Source organism: Hyperolius riggenbachi, chromosome 2 (genome assembly GCF_040937935.1).
Source record: "Hyperolius riggenbachi isolate aHypRig1 chromosome 2, aHypRig1.pri, whole genome shotgun sequence".
Taxonomy (NCBI): domain Eukaryota; kingdom Metazoa; phylum Chordata; class Amphibia; order Anura; family Hyperoliidae; genus Hyperolius; species Hyperolius riggenbachi.
Window position 1 is genome coordinate 347,676,317 of NC_090647.1, and position 22,775 is coordinate 347,699,091.

At 45.9% G+C, this 22,775-nt stretch overlaps 1 long non-coding RNA gene across 4 annotated transcripts in view; it reads right to left on the reverse strand.

The window, feature by feature from the left end:
- Positions 1 to 22,775, reverse strand: part of LOC137546754 (uncharacterized) — a 174,882-nt gene that overhangs the window by 101,911 nt on the left and 50,196 nt on the right. Inside the window, exon 1 of one of the 4 annotated variants that reach the window (XR_011026350.1) lies at positions 2,774 to 2,981. The exons of the other annotated variants lie outside the window; for them this stretch is intronic. This is a non-coding gene — a long non-coding RNA (uncharacterized lncRNA). Of the gene's footprint in view, positions 1 to 2,773; positions 2,982 to 22,775 lie in introns of those variants that run through there. 4 annotated transcript variants of the gene reach the window in all.

Here is a 22,775-nt window from a genome sequence, read left to right on the forward strand (position 1 = left end):
GCAGTGAGAGTTCCCGGGGCCCCAGGCTGGCTCATGCACCATTGTTTTAAATTTTTTAACCCCTGGACTAATGACATCTCTAAGAGCTAATTGGAGTGAGGTGTCAGCCAATCAATAAGATGAGATTGGAGGTGTTGGTTACAGCTGCCCTGTTCTATAAAAAACACACACCATTTTATAAAAGAACTGCAAAACAACAAAAAAGAGCGCTCCGAGTGACTAGATAGTATAAAAAAGTCACTGTCCTATACAGGACAGGTCTCACCTGAATAATATTGGCTATTTAGAGAAGCAGCAAACTGTTCGCCTGGCGAACATCTCTGGGGCTTTTACTACTTCCGGGTTGCACTGACCCAGAGTAGTACACCTGCGATGCCCGGCGGAGCGCGTCCTCGATCGCGCTCCTGTTGTCGGGCACTCTGCGCATGAGCGTGATGTCGTTCATGACGTCACGCACACGCTCAGAAAGTGCCTGGCAACAGAAGCGCGATCTAGGACGCGCTCCGCCGGGGAGTGCAGGCGTACTACTCTGGGTCAGTGTGACCCGGAAGTAGTAAAAGCCCCAGGGATTTGGAGATGTTCGCCGGCGAACGGTTCGGGAACCGTTCGCCACATCTCTATTTATATACTATCTAGTCTCTCAGAGTGCTCTTTTTTTGTTGTTTTGCAGTCCTTTTTTGTGGATCCCAGAGCTGCCTTATAGGAATTGCCTGCATGCACCCCAGGGAAGCATCCCTATTCCCACATTGCCATTTTATAAAAGAAGTCACTTTTGTGTAGTTTCCAATGTTCTTGGACAAGGATATTCCCTCAGCCAGTTTTCTGGCAGCATAGCATAGCCACATGCTAAAAAGTGTATTATGGCTGTCAGAAGATCATTTCCATTGTAAGATTTCTGGTACCATAAAGGCTGTGCAGTTTCTCTTGGGAAACACAATAAAATGTTATTTTTGTCTAGGACACAAGTAGAAATGAAAGCCATTTGTCCCAAATGTTCATAGTATATTCAGAGCATAGGCTCACTGCACTAAGGATTACAGTTGGCCTCTTCAAAGAAGATGAAATGGGTACAAAACATGTTGTGGGAAAGGAGGCCAGTAAGACTCTATTCATTTATACGTTACTCACTTCACAGTATTTTTTAGAGACAAGTGATGTAGTTGATTATTATTAATCATTACAGTCAATAGCTTTTAACTTATGTTAAAAGAATATAAAGGTACTTGTGTAGAAAGAGTGTCTGTCCAATTTACTATACAGTACTTTAAATTGCCTTTTTGATTCACGCATATCACCACATACCAGTAATGTATACAGTCATCAAAATGTACATGACAAAGAAAGAGTATAAAAATAATGCCAACACTGTCTAACACTGCCTATGTTATGTAATTCACGGGACTGCTTTATCAGAGGCTGTGATATGGAGTATGGTTGTTCTTTGTGGAATAGATCTTCTTTAAGCCACACCAGAAATATATACTTAGCTCGGAGACAAGGGGATAAGGAATAATGAGGGCCCAGTCTATCCACATGACCACCTCATCAGTGAATGGACAAAAAAATTAATGAAAGAACCCAAAATTGAAAATGGGTGACTGGATGTACTGGGAGCGCACCAGATGCTTTACTGACACCAAACACACATGTACCCTGCAGTGCCCCTGCCTTGTGTGTGGGAAGATTGAGAAATCAACCTCTTTGACTTGCTCGAGATCAATGACACGGAGAGTATTGAAGTCGGAAAATCAAGGTGACAGTCAGGGAAGTAGCATTTTTCTAAATAGAATAGTAACGACAGCTTCTACATTTCCACACTATAGGTTCCTGCATCTTGTCAATGAATTATAATACAGGTCTGAAAGGGATCTGCATTAGTCATAGAATGTTTGACCAGCTTTTATTTTAATTTCATTTTTACCTTTCAGGAGTGAACTGCTTAGCATGCTTAGCACTGATTAGCATGACCATTGATGATTCTGTCCTTTGTGTGCGGTTATCTGCTCCATACAGGCGCTGATCTGGGATGTGTGTAGCTTTGTTACACCCTGAATGGACTGAAAGTGTTCAGTTTTCATCCGTTATTATGGAAAACAACTCAGACGTTATGATTGAATTTAAAAAAAGAAAAGTGTTTTCCTATATCTTTAACTACAGTACATTGTAATCTATATTTAAAGTGAACCTGAACTGAATAAAATTATTTAAAATAAATACAATGGCCTCAGTTCTGATAAGAGTTTTCAAACAAATGACCTCATGTACGGTAATTTATGAGGTAATGACATTTAGCAATTCTGGTAGGTTTTAGTCATGTTTTACCTCATGAGGTAAATAATTAGATAATTTGTGAGGTAATTTGCATTAATTTTACAGAAAATAGCTAATCTTATGGAAATTAGGGGGCATGCTACTACATATTTTACCAATCAGTGACCTGCCTGTGCTTGGAGGCAAAGTCAATTTGTATGCATTTTGCAGTATTTATTGGAATTTCTATTGCTGTTTTAGTGGAATTCCTATTCAGACTGTAATAGAAAAGAAGAGTAGAAATAAAACTCCAAATATTTAGGGGTGCATGCGCGGCACTGAGCAAGGTGGCCGCTTAGCCTGGGAACTCCGTCACTCGGCTGGCTACTATGGCAATGTATACAGCTTCTGACCGGCTAACCTGAGCACTATTTGCATGAACGTGTCCCCGAAATGCTTGCTGATCTTTATGGGACTGAAGAGGAGAGAAAAATCTGCAGCTAGATGCAACTTTGAGGCTTACTTTTCCAGGCCTACTCAATCTCCACCAACTCCCAAGATGTCGACACCTAAGCCACAGCGTGGTGGAGAGCAAGCGGGAACATCAGACTTCGTTACCAGGCAGCTTCTGGAGTCTTGTCTCTCCGACCTCCATAAGAAGATCTCCAGCTCTGTGAAGGAGGCGGTCTCCTCTGTTAGGTTTACAAGCTGACATAGAGGCAACACTCTCCCTCACCACAGCGATTGAGCAATCGGTGGAAACTCTAGAGCAGTGTTGTGCACACCTGGAGGAGGAGAATAACAGGCTGTCAGACACTGGTGCTGAGCTCCTTCGCTCCATGTAAGACCACGAGAATTGTGACCGACAATTAAACATAAGGGTAAGGGGGGTGCCGGACACGGTTAGGTCCCCTGATATAAAGCAATATTTGACTGATCTATTTGCCGACATCTCCCCTAATACCCCGCAATATATGTGGCACTTTGATCGGGCCCACCGAGCAATAGGGCCGCGCCCTGTGGGAGCTCCTTTGCTACGTGACATTATTGTCGGTATCCACTATTACGAGGCAGTAGAAGAGTTGGCCACCGCAGTTCGGAACATTACTTTTCACAAGTTTCAGGATCATGAAGTGCAAATCTTTAATGATATCTCTCCTGTCACACTGGCTAAAGCTTCAGCCTATTACTGCTTTACTCAGTGAACATGGCATTCAATACAGATGGGGATACCCTTTCAAACTTATTGCAGTAAAAGATGGGGCCTATCATGCTATCTCAGGTCCAGATGTTGCTCCAGAATTGCTTAAAGCAGGTCCGAGATGAAAAACTAACTATAACAAGTAACTTGTCTATATATCTTATCTAAAGTTTAGATAGTTTACACAGCATATCTAGCTGCAAAAAGCTTCAAAAGTTTATGATTATTTATTCCTGTGATACAATGAGGGCAGCCATGTTCTGTTTGTCACATTGTCACAGGCTGAGGGCTGGAGATGCTATCAGCTTGCCTGTGTGTAAATTCAGTCCCCTCTCCTCCTCCCTCCTCACCTCTGCCTTTGAAATCAATGGCTAGTAACCTCCTCCTCCTCCTGCACAGACTGAGCTCCCATAAGCCCTTGCTTCAGTGCCAAGGCACAAAAGGAGCTGTGGGCGAGGCTTGTTTAGTTTATAGAGAATTAGAGTATGAAAACAAAACAAAAAAAGTATTTGGCTTGAGGAATGCCCTATAAACTATATGAAAGGAACACAATTATGCAATGAGTAAAAGTTTATTTCGGATCCACTTTAACCACTTAAAGAGAAACTCCGATCAAGAATTGAACTTTATCCTACTCAGTAGCTGATACCCCCTTTTACATGAGAAATCTATTCCTTTTCACAAACCAACCATCAGGGGGGCACTGTATGACTGATATTGTGGTAAAACCCCTCCCACAAGAAACTCTGAGGACCATGGTACTCCTGGCAGTTTCCTGTCTGTGAACCTTGTTGCATTGTGGGAAATAGCTGTTTACAGCGGTTTCCAACTGCCAAAGAAAGCATGCAGCAGCTACATCACCTGCCAACAGTAAAATGTCACCATGTAATAAATGTCAGAATGCAAATCAGGGATTTAAAAGATTTTACAATGGGAAAACACTGACTAAATCATTTATACATAATTATTGTAAAAATGAAGCGCTTTTTGAATACATTATTTTCACTGGAGTTCCACTTTAAGCCTATCTGGATGGATATATACAGTATGTCCAGTGTAGTTGTGGAGACTGCACCACCGGTTTGTTACTAAATGAGGCACATGTGATATCATTTTAATTGTGACAAGTTGTAGAATACATTTTGGTGTGTCTTAAAGCTTGGACACACGTCAAATAAAAAACGGGTAGGGACAAACTCAATCCAACATAAAGTAATTTTCAAAATTATGATCAAACTTGGGAAAGTCTTAGAAAAACTACAAGAGACATATGTGGTAACATTTTAACCCTGATAAGTTGTAGAATGGAGTTTAGAAAGTTTTAGGGTTGAGGCCCATGTCTCGTGTATTCTTTTTAGTCACAAACTGAATCAAAAGCAATTTGTGATGATTTGCTCAGCTGCCTGTGCAGGCAGGCAGCTTTTTGACCATTGTGTAGGTTTGCATGCTGCAGGACTCTGGAAAGAAGAGCTTCTGTCAGTTTTGCAGCTTGTGATTGCTGAGGAATTTGCATACGTTGTCATGCAAATTGCCTGGCCACATTCATTGGAGGCGTGTACTATAAGTACTATGTGTTTCCCACAATGCTTCGCTGTTCATAAGGAGTCTTCCTGTGAAACACTCTGGAGAGTGTCAGCCATGCTCTTTGTTTGAAGATCAGCTTAGAGTATTCCTGGAAACTGTGCTAGGCAGGTTCCCTAGTGCAGTTAGGATTGTTTATCTGTTTTGTTTGTCTGTTGCGATTGTCCTGTCCCAATGGTGGTCGACAGGAAATCGTTCTGATCTCTGTTCTTGGAGTATAGCTGGTGCAGCGGTTGCTACCAGCTATCTCTTCTGATCTGTCTCACTGGGATCGCACTAGCATCTTGCGCTAGCGCTGTGGATCCTTCTGTTCTGTCTCCTTAGATCGCGCTAGCTACTTTCCGCTAGTGCTGTGGATCCTTCTGTTCTGCTACTCTGTACCTGGATCGCACTCGCTTCGCGCTAGTGCTGTGGATCCTTCTGTTCTGTCTCCTTGGATCGCGCTAGCCACTTTCCGCTAGTGCTGTGGATCCTTCTGTTCTGCTCCTCTGTACCTGGATCGCACTCGCTTCGCGCTAGTGCTGTCGATCCTTCTGTTCTGTCTTCCTGGATCGCGCTAGCCACTTTCGCTAGTGCTGTGGATCCTATCTCTCGCTTGTCCCTGTTTTCGTATGTCTGTCTTGTCTGCTACGACCGCTTGCTGGAGGCTCGGTGAGGTAGCCGTTGAGCAGGCGTTCGCATCCTCTGTTTCATGTTTGTCTGTCGATGGTTAGTTAGGCGTGCTTGTCTCTATTGTGCTTATCACGTGGAGACCGCGCATAACCGCGTGCACTGTTGCGAATGAGTGCGGTGTTCGCGGTTAGCTAGCGTTTGTTATTTTCCGCATCTCCTCATTGTATGATTTGCTGTGCCTTTGCTATCCTCGTATTCTGTTCTGATCTGCTTTGTGTCACTTCTGGCAATCGCCTTTCTTGCGGTTGCATTTCTGTTTCGTATCTGCTGTTGTGTGTGCGTGGTCGCGGGGTGGCGACTAGATTGGCGCACACACATACAATCTGTCCCTTTGCTCGTTCTCACTCGCAATCGCTTCTCTTGCGATTGCGTTCTGCGCTTCGTACAATGCCTGTCTGGCATTTGTGGAGGTACAGAGGATTGGTTCCTCTGTACTCCCCAGCGCCATCTGCCGACAGGAATTTCCCTCTACGGGTGCGTAGCACCTTTTGCTGGGTGCCTGCAATTATACGCTTGTGGAGGATTTCAGCCGTATCAGCGCACGCGTTGTGCGCTGCTCACAGAGAAAGTTCCACAATCGTTACAGTATGACCAGCCCAACCCAAAACCCCAGTGTAGACGGAATTTCTGATTTGTACGATTTTGTCGAGTTTGGGTCCTGTGTCTTTAAGAGCTTTAAAAGGCTAAATTCAGAGACCAAGGCGCAATTTCTTTCTGAATGTGTGAGGTTTTGTCTGAATCCCACCTTTCAGATTTCTGATCCGTCCACGTCGGCTCTTCTGTTTGCCTATGTGCTCTTAAAAGACGATTTGTTCACCTGGGCGTATGATCTGTTAAAAATCAATTCCTGGAATGATAATCTGTATCAGTTTCTTGCAGTGATATTCTCTCACTGGTTTAAACTGCCTGGCTTGCCACCTGCTCTGATTGAGTGTGTAGCTGCTGATAGGTCAGCTGATCTTTCCCTTCCATGCAAAACCTTTCAGTATGACAATCAGTTCAATGTGTCTGTTGCCACTTCAGGTTTTAAACAGCAGACATGCAAAGTTGCAAAAAAGGGAAAAATTAAAAAGCGCAAGCATCTGAATAAAACACTCCCTAATGATGTGTATGATGATGTTGCTCAATCTCCAGGTTTTTTGCCCCAATCCAAAGCTTATGTGGATCCTGCTATAGGTAGGATCGCACACTATATTAAAGCAGTTAAAAAAATCTGTTCTTGTTCCTGAACTCCACCCATATGGAGATTATCTAGATACTGGCTTGTTTGAACCTCCATTTGCCTCATGGGATGTCAGGGCCTTATTGGAGGAATTCGATTTTGATTGGAAAGCCTTTTGCGATTTTTACATCTCAAAAAGCGAAGATGTCTTGAATGCTTGTCTCGATTCTATGTACCTTCTGATTGATTCCGATGAATGTGACAAGGATGATGTGGATCTGGTGATCTATGTATGGCAAACGATTTTGGATGAGTTGCACGCACACCAACCAATTGATTCCAATAAAGAGACATCGTTGTCGGATGATTGTTCCTGCCTTTCTGGGGTAAAGCATGAGAGTCTTGACTTTGTGCAATCTGAAATAAATGAGTGTGCCGCTGTGGTTGATTCCTGTGCGGATCCTGGGGGATTCTCTCCTGACAGTGTGCAGTTTGAATCTGTGCGATCTGATGCCTGTTTCTCGGATGTTCCTGCAGATTGTGATCGGCATGAGTTTGCCGGTTTCCTCAAGGATGTGTGGGATCCTTTTTCATTTAGAAACAGATCTTTGAGATCTTCCGTCTGTGACCCTGCTATGGGGAAAATTTCTCGACTATGCAGCGTCAAAAGTAAAATTAATATGCCTAATAAAGTTTATCCTGTTGATGTCACTATTTCTTCTGCAAATGAGTCTCTGTCTCACCCTGTTCACACCTGTAAGGGCCCGTTGCCTGGGGACAGTTGCTCCAGCGTTTCGGTCCTAGATGCCTTGCAGTCTGCTCCGCAGATCGTGGAGTTTTGCGCTATAGAAGCGTCAGTTTCACAACCTAAAGTGAATTTTGATTCGCAGGTTTTGCGTTCTGATTCCTCGGATTCGACATTGTTAGCCGAATCTAAGAGTGAGACAGCGCTTCGGTTTTGCGAATCTGATGCTGAACCCTCTTTGCCTTATTCAGAGACGCTTTCTCTGAGCCTGCCCTGTAAGCTGAATAACAATATGATGTCCAATCACACTGACATTTGTGAGTCCCTTTCTTGCTCTGAGGGAAGTGCTGATTCTGCACCCTGTACTCTGGATGAGTCAATGTGGCCTTGCTTAGAATCCCCTGCAGTGTCCCTAGAGGCTCGTCTGGGTATTGCCACTATACTCACCTGTTTTTCTGCAGTTTTGGAGTTGCAAGCTAGTTTGACTGCTACGCAGAATTCTGGGTACAGTGAGAATGAAGTTAGGGAGTCAGTGTGTGTTCCAGTAAATATACCTGTACATTCCCCTCATGATGATGAGATCCAGTCTCAGTTTGAGGTGGAACCTTCCCTGGGACATCTGCCCTGTCCACAAAAATAAAGTTCCAGTTTTGCCCTGTAACATGGATAGTTCAGAATCCTTCTTAGAAAACCTGGAAAATGATGTTCCTGAGGTCTTGTTTGATGTTCTGGAGGTCTCCGAGTTCCTCCCAAAGGGTGCAGAACTTGTGGGAGAGGTCTCCTGCCCCCCAAGTCCTTCTGAGGTGTTACCCTCTTCCGTGGGCATTGCTGCCTTGCTGGCTACCTTTTCAGCTCTGGTGGAGCTTCAGTCATGGGTAGTCAATGATGAATTTCTGTCAGATACCATTACAGTCATCTCTAAGCCTGAGACCGAGTTTTCTTTTGAAATACCAGTACCTGTGACCTCTACTCGTGATGATTTTCTGCCCGGTCTTGGTTTTGGTCTGGTCGTGCCGGACTCTGAGGTTGGCAGTTCCCCGTCATGTCCTGAGGTTTCTCCTGTGCTGGTGTACCCCAGTGTGCTCTGTGACCCAGAAAGCCCAAGTGTGCCTCGGTTACCCGCGTACTCAGATGCTTCCTCGGTGGAGACATGTTCTGATTTAGCCTGCCTGCTTGCATGCCCAGAAGTGGTACCTGAAAGTCTTGATCTTGATGGGTGTCCTCGTAATTCTGAGTCTGGAATTGTCATTGGTTCTATGGGGGTTCTTGATAGTTCTCCATGTGAGCCTGGTGATTGTTCTGCCCTCTTGGAATCTCTGTGGAGCTTCAAAAGGTTCTGGGAGATTCCGGGAGAAATTTTGCTTGGTACCCTGGATAAGATCAACGGTGGCTTTTGTGTTGTAAGGGACACTTCGAACAGGTTTTGTGGCAGATTCGGTATTTTCGGACGCTCCTTGGAAGGTGGTGGGTATTGTCTGGAGGGTGTCGATGGCTTCTTCTCTGGTATCCACAGTCCTGATGGGTGTTACGCTGAGACTTGTAGTGCTGATGGGCATGTTTCAGTGGCTTCTGTTTCCGATGAGGTCGGTTTCGGGTGGACTGACTCTGGAATTGGACCTTGTCGGGCTGTCCCGACCTTCATGAGTCTTCGGTTGGAGTCTTTTGCTAATAGCACTATTGAGGGTCGTCTGGAATTCAACCCTGGAGGGGGGGGGGTACTGTGATGATTTGCTCAGCTGCCTGTGCAGGCAGGCAGCTTTTTGACCATTGTGTAGGTTTGCATGCTGCAGGACTCGGGAAAGAAGAGCTTCTGTCAGTTTTGCAGCTTGTGATTGCTGAGGAATTTGCATACGTTGTCATGCAAATTGCCTGGCCACATTCATTGGAGGCGTGTACTATAAGTACTATGTGTTTCCCACAATGCTTCGCTGTTCATAAGGAGTCTTCCTGTGAAATACTCTGGAGAGTGTTAGCCATGCTCTTTGTTTGAAGATCAGCTTAGAGTATTCCTGGAAACTGTGCTAGGCAGGTTCCCTAGTGCAGTTAGGATTGTTTATCTGTTTTGTTTGTCTGTTGCGATTGTCCTGTCCCAATGGTGGTCGACAGGAAATCGTTCTGATCTCTGTTCTTGGAGTATAGCTGGTGCAGCGGTTGCTACCAGCTATCTCTTCTGATCGGTCTCACTGGGATTGCACTAGCATCTTGCGCTAGCGCTGTGGATCCTTCTGTTCTGTCTCCTTGGATCGCGCTAGCCACTTTCCGCTAGTGCTGTGGATCCTTCTGTTCTGCTACTCTGTACCTGGATCGCACTCGCTTCGCGCTAGTGCTGTGGATCCTTCTGTTCTGTCTCCTTGGATCGTGCTAGCCACTTTCCGCTAGTGCTGTGGATCCTTCTGTTCTGCTCCTCTGTACCTGGATCGCACTCGCTTCGCGCTAGTGCTGTGGATCCTTCTGTTCTGTCTTCCTGGATCGCGCTAGCCACTTTCGCTAGTGCTGTGGATCCTATCTCTCGCTTGTCCCTGTTTTCGTATGTCTGTCTTGTCTGCTACGACCGCTTGCTGGAGGCTCGGTGAGGTAGCCGTTGAGCAGGCATTCGCGTCCTCTGTTTCATGTTTGTCTGTCGATGGTTAGTTAGGCGTGCTTGTCTCTATTGTGCTTATCACGTGGAGACCGCGCATAACCGCGTGCACTGTTGCGAATGAGTGCGGTGTTCGCGGTTAGCTAGCGTTTGTTATTTTCCGCATCTCCTCATTGTATGATTTGCTGTGCCTTTGCTATCCTCGTATTCTGTTCTGATCTGCTTTGTGTCACTTCTGGCAATCGCCTTTCTTGCGGTTGCGTTTCTGTTTCGTATCTGCTGTTGTGTGTGCGTGGTCGCGGGGTGGCGACTAGATTGGCGCACACACATACAATCTGTCCCTTTGCTCGTTCTCACTCGCAATCGCTTCTCTTGCGATTGCGTTCTGCGCTTCGTACAATTCCTGTCTGGCATTTGTGGAGGTACAGAGGATTGGTTCCTCTGCACTCCCCAGCGCCATCTGCCGACAGGAATTTCCCTCTACGGGTGCGTAGCACCTTTTGCTGGGTGCCTGCAATTATACGCTTGTGGAGGATTTCAGCCGTATCAGCGCACGCGTTGTGCGCTGCTCACAGAGAAAGTTCCACAATCGTTACAGTATGACCAGCCCAACCCAAAACCCCAGTGTAGACGGAATTTCTGATTTGTACGATTTTGTCGAGTTTGGGTCCTGTGTCTTTAAGAGCTTTAAAGGGCTAAATTCAGAGACCAAGGCGGAATTTCTTTCTGAATGTGTGAGGTTTTGTCTGAATCCCACCTTTCAGATTTCTGATCCGTCCACGTCGGCTCTTCTGTTTGCCTATGTGCTCTCAAAAGACGATTTGTTCACCTGGGCGTATGATCTGTTAAAAATCAATTCCTGGAATGATAATCTGTATCAGTTTCTTGCAGTGATATTCTCTCACTGGTTTAAACTGCCTGGCTTGCCACCTGCTCTGATTGAGTGTGTAGCTGCTGATAGGCCAGCTGATCTTTCCCTTCCATGCAAAACCTTTCAGTATGACAATCAGTTCAATGTGTCTGTTGCCACTTCAGGTTTTAAACAGCAGACATGCAAAGCTGCAAAAAAGGGAAATATTAAAAAGCGCAAGCATCTGAATAAAACACTCCCTAATGATGTGTATGATGATGTTGCTCAATCTCCAGGTTTTTTGCCCCAATCCAAAGCTTATGTGGATCCTGCTATAGGTAGGATCGCACACTATATTAAAGCAGTTAAAAAAATCTGTTCTTGTTCCTGAACTCCACCCATATGGAGATTATCTAGATACTGGCTTGTTTGAACCTCCATTTGCCTCATGGGATGTCAGGGCCTTATTGGAGGAATTCGATTTTGATTGGAAAGCCTTTTGCGATTTTTACATCTCAAAAAGCGAAGATGTCTTGAATGCTTGTCTCGATTCTATGTACCTTCTGATTGATTCTGATGAATGTGACAAGGATGATGTGGATCTGGTGATCTATGTATGGCAAACGATTTTGGATGAGTTGCACACACACCAACCAATTGATTCCAATAAAGAGACATCGTTGTCGGATGATTGTACCTGCCTTTCTGGGGTAAAGCATGAGAGTCTTGACTTTGTGCAATCTGAAATTAATGAGTGTGCCGCTGTGGTTGATTCCTGTGCGAATCCTGGGGGATTCTCTCCTGACAGTGTGCAGTTTGAATCTGTGCGATCTGATGCCTGTTTCTCGGATGTTCCTGCAGATTGTGATCGGCATGAGTTTGCCGGTTTCCTCAAGGATGTGTGGGATCCTTTTTCATTTAGAAACAGATCTTTGAGATCTTCCGTCTGTGACCCTGCTATGGGGAAAATTTCTCGACTATGCAGCATCAAAAGTAAAATTAATATGCCTAATAAAGTTTATCCTGTTGATGTCACTATTTCTTCTGCAAATGAGTCTCTGTCTCACCCTGTTCACACCTGTAAGGGCCCATTGCCTGGGGACAGTTGCTCCAGCGTTTCGGTCCTAGATGCCTTGCAGTCTGCTCCGCAGATCGCGGAGGTTTGCGCTATAGAAGCGTCAGTTTCACAACCTAAAGTGAATTTTGATTCACAGGTTTTGCGTTCTGATTCCTCGGATTCGACATTGTTAGCCGAATCTAAGAGTGAGACAGCGCTTCGGTTTTGCGAATCTGATGCTGAACCCTCTTTGCCTTATTCAGAGACGCTTTCTCTGAGCCTGCCCTGTACCATGAATAACAATATGATGTCCAATCACACTGACATTTGTGAGTCCCTTTCTTGCTCTGAGGGAAGTGCTGATTCTGCACCCTGTACTCTGGATGAGTCAATGTGGCCTTGCTTAGAATCCCCTGCAGTGTCCCTAGAGGCTCGTCTGGGTATTGCCACTATACTCACCTGTTTTTCTGCAGTTTTGGAGTTGCAAGCTAGTTTGACTGCTACGCAGAATTCTGGGTACAGTGAGAATGAAGTTAGGGAGTCAGTGTGTGTTCCAGTAAATATACCTGTACATTCCCCTCATGATGATGAGATCCAGTCTCAGTTTGAGGTGGAACCTTCCCTGGGACATCTGCCCTGTCCACAAAAATAAAGTTCCAGTTTTGCCCTGTAACATGGATAGTTCAGAATCCTTCTTAGAAAACCTGGAAAATGATGTTCCTGAGGTCTTGTTTGATGTTCTGAAGGTCTCCGAGTTCCTCCCAAAGGGTGCAGAACTTGTGGGAGATGTCTCCTGCCCCCCAAGTCCTTCTGAGGTGTTACCCTCTTCCGTGGGCATTGCTGCCTTGCTGGCTACCTTTTCAGCTCTGGTGGAGCTTCAGTCATGGGTAGTCAATGATGAATTTCTGTCAGATACCATTACAGTCATCTCTAAGCCTGAGACCGAGTTTTCTTTTGAAATACCAGTACCTGTGACCTCTACTCGTGATGATTTTCTGCCCGGTCTTGGTTTTGGTCTGGTCGTGCCGGACTCTGAGGTTGGCAGTTCCCCGACATGTCCTGAGGTTTCTCCTGTGCTGGTGTACCCCAGTGTGCTCTGTGACCCAGAAAGCCCAAGTGTGCCTCGGTTACCAGTGTACTCAGATGCTTCCTCGGTGGAGACATGTTCTGATTTAGCCTGCCTGCTTGCATGCCCAGAAGTGTTTCCTGAAAGTCTTGATCTTGATGGGTGTCCTCGTAATTCTGAGTCTGGAATTGTCATTGGTTCCATGGGGGTTCTTGATAGTTCTCCATGTGAGCCTGGTGATTGTTCTGCCCTCTTGGAATCTCTGTGGAGCTTCAAAAGGTTCTGGGAGATTCCGGGAGAAATTTTGCTTGGTACCCTGGATAAGATCAACGGTGGCTTTTGTGTTGTAAGGGACACTTCGAACAGGTTTTGTGGCAGATTCGGTATTTTCGGACGCTCCTTGGAAGGTGGTGGGTATTGTCTGGAGGGTGTCGATGGCTTCTTCTCTGGTATCCACAGTCCTGATGGGTGTTACGCTGAGACTTGTAGTGCTGATGGGCATGTTTTGGTGGCTTCTGTTTCCGATGAGGTCGGTTTCGGGTGGACTGACTCTGGAATTGGACCTTGTCGGGCTGTCCCGACCTTCATGAGTCTTCGGTTGGAGTCTTTTGCTAATAGCACTGTTGAGGGTCGTCTGGAATTCGACCCTGGAGGGGGGGGGGGGGGGTACTGTGATGATTTGCTCAGCTGCCTGTGCAGGCAGGCAGCTTTTTGACCATTGTGTAGGTTTGCATGCTGCAGGACTCGGGAAAGAAGAGCTTCTGTCAGTTTTGCAGCTTGTGCTTGCTGAGGAATTTGCATACGTTGTCATGCAAATTGCCTGGCCACATTCATTGGAGGCGTGTACTAAAAGTACTATGTGTTTCCCACAATGCTTCGCTGTTCATAAGGAGTCTTCCTGTGAAACACTCTGGAGAGTGTTAGCCATGCTCTTTGTTTGAAGATCAGCTTAGAGTATTCCTGGAAACTGTGCTAGGCAGGTTCCCTAGTGCAGTTAGGATTGTTTATCTGTTTTGTTTGTCTGTTGCGATTGTCCTGTCCCAATGGTGGTCGACAGGAAATCGTTCTGATCTCTGTTCTTGGAGTATAGCTGGTGCAGCGGTTGCTACCAGCTATCTCTTCTGATCGGTCTCACTGAGATTGCACTAGCATCTTGCGCTAGCGCTGTGGATCCTTCTGTTCTGTCTCCTTGGATCGCGCTAGCCACTATCCGCTAGAGCTGTGGATCCTTCTGTTCTGCTACTCTGTACCTGGATCGCACTCGCTTCGCGCTAGTGCTGTGGATCCTTCTGTTCTGTCTCCTTGGATCGTGCTAGCCACTTTCCGCTAGTGCTGTGGATCCTTCTGTTCTGCTACTCTGTACCTGGATCGCACTCGCTTCGCGCTAGTGCTGTGGATCCTTCTGTTCTGTCTTCCTGGATCGCGCTAGCCACTTTCGCTAGTGCTGTGGATCCTATCTCTCGCTTGTCCCTGTTTTCGTATGTCTGTCTTGTCTGCTATGACCGCTTGCTGGAGGCTCGGTGAGGTAGCTGTTGAGTAGGCGTTCGCGTCCTCTGTTTCATGTTTGTCTGTCGATGGTTAGTTAGGCGTGCTTGTCTCTATTGTGCTTATCACGTGGAGACCGTGCATAACCGCGTGCACTGTTGCGAATGAGTGCGGTGTTCGCGGTTAGCTAGCGTTTGTTATTTTCCGCATCTCCTCATTGTATGATTTGCTGTGCCTTTGCTATCCTCGTATTCTGTTCTGATCTGCTTTGTGTCACTTCTGGCAATCGCCTTTCTTGCGGTTGCGTTTCTGTTTCGTATCTGCTGTTGTGTGTGCGTGGTCGCGGGGTGGCGACTAGATTGGCGCACACACATACAATCTGTCCCTTTGCTCGTTCTCACTCGCAATCGCTTCTCTTGCGATTGCGTTCTGCGCTTCGTACAATTCCTGTCTGGCATTTGTGGAGGTACAGAGGATTGATTCCTCTGCACTCCCCAGCGCCATCTGCCGACAGGAATTTCCCTCTACGGGTGCGTAGCACCTTTTGCTGGGTGCCTGCAATTATACGCTTGTGGAGGATTTCAGCCGTATCAGCGCACGCGTTGTGCGCTGCTCACAGAGAAAGTTCCACAATCGCTACAGTATGACCAGCCCAACCCAAAACCCCAGTGTAGACGGAATTTCTGATTTGTACGATCTTGTCGAGTTTGGGTCCTGTGTCTTTAAGAGCTTTAAAAGGCTAAATTCAGAGACCAAGGCGGAATTTCTTTCTGAATGTGTGAGGTTTTGTCTGAATCCCACCTTTCAGATTTCTGATCCGTCCACGTTGGCTCTTCTGTTTGCCTATGTGCTCTTAAAAGACGATTTGTTCACCTGGGCGTATGATCTGTTAAAAATCAATTCCTGGAATGATAATCTGTATCAGTTTCTTGCAGTGATATTCTCTCACTGGTTTAAACTGCCTGGCTTGCCACCTGCTCTGATTGAGTGTGTAGCTGCTGATAGGTCAGCTAATCTTTCCCTTCCATGCAAAACCTATCAGTATGACAATCAGTTCAATGTGTCTGTTGCCACTTCAGGTTTTAAACAGCAGACATGCAAAGTTGCAAAAAAGGGAAAAATTAAAAAGCGCAAGCATCTGAATAAAACACTGCCTAATGATGTGTATGATGATGTTGCTCAATCTCCAGGTTTTTTGCCCCAATCCAAAGCTTATGTGGATCCTGCTATAGGTAGGATCGCACACTATATTAAAGCAGTTAAAAAAATCTGTTCTTGTTCCTGAACTCCACCCATATGGAGGGTATCTAGATACTGGCTTGTTTGAACCTCCATTTGCCTCATGGGATGTCAGGGCCTTATTGGAGGAATTCGATTTTGATTGGAAAGCCTTTTGTGATTTTTACATCTCAAAAAGCGAAGATGTCTTGAATGCTTGTCTCGATTTTATGTACCTTCTGATTGATTCCGATGAATGTGACAAGGATGATGTGGATCTGGTGATCTATGTATGGCAAACGATTTTGGATGAGTTGCACACACACCAACCAATTGATTCCAATAAAGAGACATCGTTGTCGGATGATTGTTCCTGCCTTTCTGGGGTAAAGCATGAGAGTCTTGACTTTGTGCAATCTGAAATGAATGAGTGTGTCGCTGTGGTTGATTCCTGTGCGAATCCTGGGGGATTCACTCCTGACAGTGTGCAGTTTGAATCTGTGCTATCTGATGCCTGTTTCTCGGATGTTCCTGCAGATTGTGATCGGCATGAGTTTGCCGGTTTCCTCAAGGATGTGTGGGATCCTTTTTCATTTAGAAACAGATCTTTGAGATCTTCCGTCTGTGACCCTGCTATGGGGAAAATTTCTCGACTATGCAGCGTCAAAAGTAAAATTAATATGCCTAATAAAGTTTATCCTGTTGATGTCACTATTTCTTCTGCAAATGAGTCTCTGTCTCACCCTGTTCACACCTGTAAGGGCCCGTTGCCTGGGGACAGTTGCTCCAGCGTTTCGGTCCTAGATGCCTTGCAGTCTGCTCCGCAGATCGCGGAGGTTTGCGCTATAGAAGCGTCAGTTTCACAACCTAAAGTGAATTTTGATTCACAGGTTTTGCGTTCTGATTCCTCGGATTCGACATTGTTAGCCGAATCTAAGAGTGAGACAGCGCTTCGGTTTTGCAAATCTGATGCTGAACCCTCTTTGCCTTATTCAGAGACGCTTTCTCTGAGCCTGCCCTGTACCATGAATAACAATATGATGTCCAATCACACTGACATTTGTGAGTCCCTTTCTTGCTCTGAGGGAAGTGCTGATTCTGCACCCTGTACTCTGGATGAGTCAATGTGGCCTTGCTTAGAATCCCCTGCAGTGTCCCTAGAGGCTCGTCTGGGTATTGCCACTATACTCACCTGTTTTTCTGCAGTTTTGGAGTTGCAAGCTAGTTTGACTGCTACGCAGAATTCTGGGTACAGTGAGAATGAAGTTAGGGAGTCAGTGTGTGTTCCAGTAAATAAACCTGTACATTCCCCTCATGATGATGAGATCCAGTCTCAGTTTGAGGTGGAACCTTCCCTGGGACATCTGCCCTGTCCACAAAATAAAGTTCCAGTTTTGCCCTGTAACATGGATAGTTCAGAATCCTTCTTAGAAAACCTGGAAAATGATGTTCCTGAGGTCTTGTTTGATGTTCTGGACGTCTCCGAGTTCCTCCCAAAGGGTGCAGAACTTGTTGGAGATGTCTCCTGCCCCCCAAGTCCTTCTGAGGTGTTACCCTCTTCCGTGGGCATTGCTGCCTTGCTGGCTACCTTTTCAGCTCTGGTGGAGCTTCAGTCATGGGTAGTCAATGATGAATTTCTGTCAGATACCATTACAGTCATCTCTAAGCCTGAGACCGAGTTTTCTTTTGAAATACCAGTACCTGTGACCTCTACTCGTGATGATTTTCTGCCCGGTCCTGGTTTTGGTCTGGTCGTGCCGGACTCTGAGGTTGGCAGTTCCCCGACATGTCCTGAGGTTTCTCCTGTGCTGGTGTACCCCAGTGTGCTCTGTGACCCAGAAAGCCCAAGTGTGCCTCGGTTACCAGCGTACTCAGATGCTTCCTCGGTGGAGACATGTTCTGATTTAGCCTGCCTGCTTGCATGCCCAGAAGTGGTCCCTGAAAGTCTTGATCTTGATGGGTGTCCTCGTAATTCTGAGTCTGGAATTGTCATTGGTTCCATAGGGGTTCTTGATAGTTCTCCATGTGAGCCTGGTGATTGTTCTGCCCTCTTGGAATCTCTGTGGAGCTTCAAAAGGTTCTGGGAGATTCCGGGAGAAATTTTGCTTGGTACCCTGGATAAGATCAACGGTGGCTTTTGTGTTGTAAGGGACACTTCGAAAACAGGTTTTGTGGCAGATTCGGTATTTTCGGACGCTCCTTGGAAGATGGTGGGTATTGTCTGGAGGGTGTCGATGGCTTCTTCTCTGGTATCCACAGTCCTCATGGGTGTTACGCTGAGACTTGTAGTGCTGATGGGCATGTTTCGGTGGCTTCTGTTTCCGATGAGGTCGGTTTCGGGTGGACTGACTCTGGAATTGGACCTTGTCGGGCTGTCCCGACCTTCATGAGTCTTCGGTCGGAGTCTTTTGCTAATAGCACTGTTGAGGGTCGTCTGGAATTCGACCCTGGAGGGGGGGGGGGGGGGGGTACTGTGATGATTTGCTCAGCTGCCTGTGCAGGCAGGCAGCTTTTTGACCCATGTGTAGGTTTGCATGCTGCAGGACTCTGGAAAGAAGAGCTTCTGTCAGTTTTGCAGCTTGTGATTGCTGAGGAATTTGCATACGTTGTCATGCAAATTGCCTGGCCACATTCATAGGAGACGTGTACTATAAGTACTATGGGTTTCCCACAATGCTTCGCTGTTCATAAGGAGTCTTCCTGTGAAACACTCTGGAGAGTGTCAGCCATGCTCTTTGTTTGAAGATCAGCTTAGAGTATTCCTGGAAACTGTGCTAGGCAGGTTCCCTAGTGCAGTTAGGATTGTTTATCTGTTTTGTTTGTCTGTTGCGATTGTCCTGTCCCAATGGTGGTCGACAGGAAATCGTTCTGATCTCTGTTCTTGGAGTATAGCTGGTGCAGCGGTTGCTACCAGCTATCTCTTCTGATCGGTCTCACTGGTATCGCACTAGCATCTTGCGCTAGCGCTGTGGATCCTTCTGTTCTGTCTCCTTGGATCGCGCTAGCCACTTTCCGCTAGTGCTGTGGATCCTTCTGTTCTGCTACTCTGTACCTGGATCGCACTCGCTTCGCGCTAGTGCTGTGGATCCTTCTGTTCTGTCTCCTTGGATCGTGCTAGCCACTTTCCGCTAGTGCTGTGGATCCTTCTGTTCTGCTCCTCTGTACCTGGATCGCACTCGCTTCGCGCTAGTGCTGTGGATCCTTCTGTTCTGTCTTCCTGGATCGCGCTAGCCACTTTCGCTAGTGCTGTGGATCCTATCTCTCGCTTGTCCCTGTTTTCGTATGTCTGTCTTGTCTGCTACGACCGCTTGCTGGAGGCTCGGTGAGGTAGCCGTTGAGCAGGCGTTCGCGTCCTCTGTTTCATGTTTGTCTGTCGATGGTTAGTTAGGCGTGCTTGTCTCTATTGTGCTTATCACGTGGAGACCGCGCATAACCGCGTGCACTGTTGCGAATGAGTGCGGTGTTCGCGGTTAGCTAGCGTTTGTTATTTTCCGCATCTCCTCATTGTATGATTTGCTGTGCCTTTGCTATCCTCGTATTCTGTTCTGATCTGCTTTGTGTCACTTCTGGCAATTGCCTTTCTCGCGGTTGCATTTCTGTTTCGTATCTGCTGTTGTGTGTGCGGTCGCGGAGTGGCGACTAGATTGGCGCACACACATACAATCTGTCCCTTTGCTCGTTCTCACTCGCAATCGCTTCTCTTGCGATTGCGTTCTGCGCTTCGTACAATTCCTGTCTGGCATTTGTGGAGGTACAGAGGATTGGTTCCTCTGCACTCCCCAGCGCCATCTGCCGACAGGAACTTCCCTCTACGGGTGCGTACACAATTAAATTGTTGCATATTCTGTACCAAAATAAAAGACTTGTAAAATGAAAACAAAGTGACAGAATATAAGAGAAAAAACATGTATTGTTACCTTAGGAACTTAGCTTTTAAATATATAGTTACATAGTTATTTTGGTTGAAAAAAGACATACGTCCATCGAGTTCAACCAGTATAAGTATACCATGAGGATATATTACTGTTATTTTTGCAAATAAGGTCTCGTAATCATTGATAGTGTACAATGAGAAACCAAAAGACAGAAAAAGACACCTTTATTTCCAAATACAATATTGTCATCATACATTGTGCTAGGAACATAATCTAAATGTTGTAATAACAGGATGGATAAGCAAATGAAATTTGTGGGTTTAACATATACTTAACACTGTTTATTGTAAAGCTATAATAGATGTACATGGAGAAATAGTCTGTTTTTTCCTATTTTTTTTACCTTAATTTCGCTTTAAAATGCATAGAAAATAAGGTATTTACCAAACAAAATTTTCACACACCAAAAGCCTTATTTGTCCTGAAAAAAAAACAGTATATAGATCATTTAGCAGTGATAAGGAGTAATAAAGTTATTGGCGAATATCAGCAGTGCGCTGCTGATATGAGAACATTGCTCTGGTCCGAAAGGGGTTAAGGGACTTGGACTCCACATGCTGGGGAACTCCCAAATCCACCCGTTCCTCACCTAAACACCGCTATCAAAGCACCCCACCTCCTTGCCTCTCCCCAGTGGCTCCCTTATCTTAAAAAGGAGGACACTGTTCTTGTTTATTTTACTGCATGCTCAGGTTAAGAATTTGATGTTGCCTGTGTCTTCATTGGGCACAGGTTTGGTTTAACATGACACAGCCTGTCTGGTGTGAGTCTCAGGTTATCTGGCCAAGAGGTGCCAGTATGTCTCCCCCTCAAGGATGCGCAGTGGGGCGTATTCAAACAAGGGATTCTATTACCCTTGTTGTTATGTTCAACTCTACTCTGCGAGCATTTTGCATGTTGTTCTATACTATTTGGGTTATGTTCTCGATGCAATGCATCATAAATAACAATGTTTTGCTGTTCTGTCTCTTAGGATTAGGGGTTACTTTCCTGTCCTCTCTTTCTCGTTTCATATCTCTCCCTTTACCTCCTTTTTCTTTCCTATCACTGTGCCATCTAGCCACTTATATTTTCAAAATGGAGGATGGAGAATTCCATTGATCACAGTGGACAACCAGGATACAGGAGAGGAAAAGAAGATTGATGAGTAGACTATATGGGAGGTAAGTATGACGTGTGTATGTTTATTTTGACTTTTAATTTTCAGTTCAGGTTTGCGTTAAGTTCATCTATAGACGCTTTAGTTTAATAAAATAATTTTAACACTATTAAACTATAAACTATGATTAAACGGATCCTAAAAGGGATTACTGTAACCAATTTACTACAATTGTGTGTGTGTGTGTGTGTGTGTGTGTGTGTGTGTGTGTGTGTGTGTGTAAACCACCACAAATTGCCAGCATTACTCACAGTGGTAAATGCCAAATTCTGTTTGTGTGGGCAGTGCTTAACCTGCCTGGCGTTCTATTAAGATCGCCAGGGAGGCTGCGGGAGGGTTTTTTTTTAATAAAAAAAAAACTATTTCATGCAGCCAACTGAAAGTTGGCTGCATGAAAGCCCACTAGAGGGCGCTCCGGAGGCGTTCTTCCGATCGCCTCCGGCGCCCAGAATAAACAAGGAAGGCCGCAATGAGCAGCCTTCCTTGTTTTGCTTACATCGTCGCCATAGCGACGAGCGGAGTGACGTCATCGACGTCAGGCGACGTCCTGACGTCAGCCGCCTCCGATCCAGCCCTTAGCGCTGGCCGGAACTTTTTGTTCCGGCTACGCTGGGCTCAGGCGGCTGGGGGGACCCTCTTTCGCCGCTGCTCGTGGCGGATCGCCGCAGAGCGGCGGCGATCAGGCAGCACACGCGGCTGGCAAAGTGCCGGCTGCGTGTGCTGCTTTTTATTTGAGCCAAATCGGCCCAGCAGGGCCTGAGCGGCAGGCTCCGGCGGTACTGGACGAGCTGAGCTCGTCCAGACCGCCCAGCAGGTTAACCACTTAAGTACCAGCGGTCTCTGCCCTCTTAAGGACCAGAGACCACTGGTACAAGAAACGGCAGAATAACGACGAATCGCCACACATACCGGCCGCAATCACCATCACCGCCACATGTCGGGAACTTGGGCCACCTACTCTGCCATCTCTATGATGGCAGAGTTCCTGTGAGCCACTTTCATTGGCTCCTGACCCTGCCTACCAATGTAAGCTAATAGGAGCCGCTTACGTTGATAGACAGGGCCAGGAGCCAATGAAATTGGCTCCTGACCCGCTCACAGGGCTCTGCTATTATAGAGTCCTCAGAGCGAGTGAGCTGCTTTGGGGAGACAGCAGTGAGATCGTCGGGAGCGACAAAAGTGGTGAGAACGTGCGGCACTGGTGGATTCAAATCTACGCCCTGGCAGCCAGGTAGCCATCAAAACAGGGCGTAGATTTCAATCATTAAGGTCCTTAAGTGGTTAAAGACCGGGTTCCATGGTTCCCGCAGGTTAATATATTTTCAGTTGCTGTATTTTAACAATGAACCCAGAGTTTATGGTATGTATATAGCATGGGGTATAGTCAACCAGGGAGTATGTCACTAAGCAGGGGGTGGAGCTATGCATATTACCCTGTCAGTGCACTATGCTGCAGGGTAATATGCGTGGGGAAATGGTGAGGTGCGATTGTCCTGCCCCTGGCTCTCCTGCCTGTACTATATATATATATATATATATATATATATGTATATATATATATATATATATATGTGTGTATATATATATATATATATACACACACACACACACACAAAGTGTTGTACACATGAGAAGTGGAACGAAAATCATACATGATTCCAAACATTGTTTACAATTAAATAACTGCAAAGTGGGGTGTGCGTAATTATTCGGCCCCCTTTGATCTGAGTGCAGTCAGTTGCCCATAGACATTGCCTGATGAGTGCTAATGACTAAACAGAGTGCACCTGTGTGTAATCTAATGTCAGTACAAATA